General features: G+C 54.4%; 1 protein-coding gene across 1 annotated transcript in view; it reads right to left on the reverse strand.

The window, feature by feature from the left end:
- Window positions 1-4,248, reverse strand: part of LOC106806914 (gamma-aminobutyric acid receptor subunit beta-like) — a 68,550-nt gene that overhangs the window by 47,525 nt on the left and 16,777 nt on the right. The window lies entirely within an intron of this gene.

Consider the following 4,248-nt stretch of genomic DNA (forward strand, 5'->3'; position numbering starts at 1 on the left):
CACACACACACACACACACACACACACACACACACACACACACACATACACCCACGGCTCTTCACGCGAATTAAACCCGACACGTCGCAGCGTCGGGAGCCGGCTGCCTCAGTTTTTTCCAGCGTCCCGATGATCTCGAGGCTAGCGCTTCGCCGCAGCCGCGGTGGGTCAATAATTTCTTGAATACATATAACGCAGAGGGCACCGATGTCAAGTCGAATCGCTTAGCAGGCGTCCTGCCGCCCGAACGAAGCCATGCACGCGCCAAAACGCTTCCGCGCAGCATCCTCCATCGAACGCTTGATCTCTTTGCGTCCCCGCGAATCCTTTAAATAATAGATGGCATGCTAATTTGCTTCTCAATTAAATAATCGTGATCGTATCGAACGCGAAATATATTTGGCTCCCGAGCTCGGGCTGGTTATGATGATGACGACGATGGTGGTGCGTCTATCCGAGCTATATGCGGCGACCGCAAAAAAATATTTCGTTTACGTTGCTCATCGATTTTGAACTCACGAATGAATGAGCGCGCGCACGCTGTCGCTTAGAGAACACGGTGGCACACGCTAATTAAAACAAACTCAACCGTATGCATTTCATCGCGTTTCTCGCGCGAGAGCGCACGCCGCCGCAGTGTTACAGTATATCTATCTCTTCGCGGAAAAATACGCGAGCCTATATACACCTAATATTATTGATTATGCGTCCGAGCAACCGACTCGGTAGTCGGTGTTAATGGTCCTCGACTGACAGTTCGTATCACGCGCGTATTGTTGGTGCCAACATGCTGCCTCAACGAAATCCATTATCCCCCAATTCTAAAACTAAAACCGCATCGTCCAGTCGAACGAAACATCGGCGGGCTGGTCGGTAAGTGTCGTGACACGTGTTTGTCTATATAGAGTGAAGCAAGAGCGGGGAACATTAGTGGCCGAATTGCGAACGTCTTGTCAAACATGGAAAAGGGAAAGAAACGAGACGCGGCACGAAAATGTATTTAGAGAGTGTCAACATCGGAGCTGGAGGGGAGGGGGAAGGGGAAGCTACACAGTGGGCACTGCCGTCACCCCCTGCCCTGGGATATTGCCGGTCGTCGGCAATATCCACTAGTAGCCAACAGGACCAAGTGGCAACCAACAGTAGCCGAAGATAACCGACTGCAACCGATGGTAACCGATGGTAGCCGACGGTGACCGACGATACCCGAAGGTAGTCGATCGTAACCGATCGTATCCGATGGTAGCCGACAATACTCAATGATACCCGAAAGTAGTCGATCGTAACCGATCGTATCCGATGGTAGCCGACAATACCCGATGATAGCCGACGGCGGTCGATAACTGATGGTGGGCGGCAGCCATCGATTTAATAAAAAAAATGTTAATAAACGTCAGCTGAAATATTTAGCAAATATTTGATTTAAGCTAATTGACAAACGCCTGCGACGGTCGGCGTTTGAGAGAGACGTTCATAATCGAATTCAGCGCTGCGTGCAACTGTGATTGACGTCAAGCAGCTTTTTTCTTCTGCGTATAATGTCGTAAATAGCGATGCGCTACTTCTGCCATGTGCGGCTCACCGTCGGGGCTTGCATATGGTTATGCTGGGCATTACCATGCTCTAGTAGATTTATAGATCTGACACTAGAGCGCGTATACTGTAGCGCAAGGCTCAGATGTAGGAAGAACGCACGCGCATGAACGCGCGCGCACGCACATCAGCACGCACACCAGCACGCGCACCAGCACGCGCACCAGCACGCACACCAGCACGCACACCAGCACGCACACCGGCACACGCACCAGCACGCGCACCAGCACGCACACCAGCACGCACACCAACACGCGCACGAACATCAGCACGCACACCAGCACGCACATCAGCACGCGCACGCACGCGAACTCGAGCTTAAATCGCGCTACGTGCACGCATTTTGATTAAGTGATGCATCGAGTTCCCCCCGAGTAGGTGCTTGCGAGGCCCGTAGCGTGAGACTTCGTCTCTACGATGCACCGATGGGGGGAGGGCACTCGTTGTGTAATCGAGATTCCACACTCCAAGGACACGTGGCCGCCAGAAACCAACGATGCCGGTCACGGTACGTCTCCGTTTCCCAGGTCCTGCGCCGTGGCTGCATATGAAATACCACGCGCGTGTGGCGGGACGTGTGCGCGCAAGAGCTGCTCGAGCGATAGCTCTTAAAATTCTTTCCGTCGACAATATGGCTTCAGAAGTGGCAGTGTGCTGTACCCGTTGTCCATAGAGAGTCTGATTTGATTGAACTTTCTGAGCGCCGTATACACATAACAAATTGACTGTGCGGAGCCTGCAAACTCGAGCCAAAGTCGTCTGATAAAGAGTGTCATCAATAGGAGCAATTACCCGCTCATTCTGACCTCTATTCAAACAGATCCATCTGTACAATATAGTTGGCTGCGCTGTGTACACTGCGGGCCGGTATTATTCGGCTAAGTTTATGAGGGTCTGTGCTCCGAGAACAAATTTCATGTCGCACGATCGGGCGATTCATGAGCCCATCTGTATTTCGTAATCTGCTTCCTGCATGGGCGAACGCTGACCGTATCTGAGACGACAATTCACAGGTTTATACCCATAAATCACTTTACCGCGGGCCACACCCCCCAGTCTCCCCCTCAGGCGCAATTACAGAAGCGCAAACATTGCCCGGGAATAAGGGCAATGATTAGATTTCGGGGCTGGAAACAAGACCGTCATCGGCAGCGACGTGAACGTTGACGATGGCCGATGGGGACTCGTACACGAGGGGGAGATCCGATCCACGTTCATCACATACCCGAGGTAGTGGCAGCGTGCGTGCAACACCCGGGCCCTCCTCTGAGACGCTGGTATTGCCAGTTTATGCGTTGGCGATGGCCGGTGCGTGGGGATTCGTACACGAGGGGGAGATCCGATCCACGTTCACTACATACCCGAGGTAGTGGCAGCGTGCGTGCAACACCCGGGCCCTCTTCTGAGACGCTGGTATTGCCAGGATATACGCTCGAGTTCGCTTGGAAATTGCGCGAAGCAGCGAGAGAGAGAGAGAGAGAGAGAGAGAGCGGAGAGACGAGGGAGAGGGAGAGATAGAGAGAGGAGGAAGAGGAGAGGAGAGAGAAGAGGGAGAGAGAAGAGATGGAAGGAGGAGAGAGGAGAGGACGGCGGCGGGGACGTGGTCACGCAAGCCACTGCAGTGCACTGCACGCAGCGGCGACGGCAGGGGCACGCCGACGGCGTGAGGGGCAGCCGCACCGGGCGGCGTCCTGCTGAAGGATGAATGAATATGCGAGGACGGTGTGCCAGCCGGAGTTTGACGGCTGGTGCACTCGCGGATGCGGTTTGGATTAACGCTTGCCGAATTGAGACGGTTCGTGGCGGGGTGTGTGTGTGTGGGCGTTCACAGGGGGTGTGTTGATCACAGAGGACGCGAGAAACCGCCCGCTGAGAGGGATGCGGCAGGAGGCGCAGTCGAGCGATATGTAACCATGTTTTCGGCGGGGGGCTGGTGGTGCAGGTTAGACGTGAAGTGCGTTGCAGTTGCGTTTCGTTCGGGCCACGTGCCACTCAAAGTCCTGTCATTGCGCGAGGGTCGTGAAGTGGTGGGGGCAGGCGGGGGGGGGCGGGCGCGGCGGGGCAATGAAGATTGGAAGGAGCCAGCTAGGCGAGGAAAGAGATATTGTCGGGCGCGCACGGTATTCTGGGCCGCCGACGCGACGAGGGAGGGCGGGGTCCTCGTCGGCTGTCGCAGGTCGGCAGAGCGTTGGGTGTAGCGATGGGTCGTCGTTCGCCGCATGCAATATTAGCCGAGGCCTACGAGAGAGAATATAACGACTCCCACGCCTGCCCGTAGTACGGGGGGGTGGGGGGTGGGGCGGGGGCGTGGGCGTGGTGCGTATTCTGTCCATTCGATGATTAGGCCCACTGGATAAGTAAGACGGGTGTGAGGGGCGGGTATTGATGTAGTGTATATATGATACGTATAGTAGGTAGTAGTATGATAGTAGTATAGTATAATAGTAGTGAGGTAGTAGTATGATAGTAGTAGGTGGAATGGGGTGGGTGGTCCATCTTTTAGACGTAGGCCTGTAGGTCGTGGGTAGGATAATTGCCAGGCATTTCTCGGTGACCAAGATACGGAGGGCGTATGATGCGATTGGGAGATATGATATACGTTCGGTGTCCTCCTTTACGCACGACTGTAATATTGTTGAGACTCGCTAGATGACA

Source organism: Priapulus caudatus, unplaced genomic scaffold, assembly GCF_000485595.1.
Source record: "Priapulus caudatus unplaced genomic scaffold, Priapulus_caudatus-5.0.1 Scaffold10, whole genome shotgun sequence".
Taxonomy (NCBI): domain Eukaryota; kingdom Metazoa; phylum Priapulida; class Priapulimorpha; order Priapulimorphida; family Priapulidae; genus Priapulus; species Priapulus caudatus.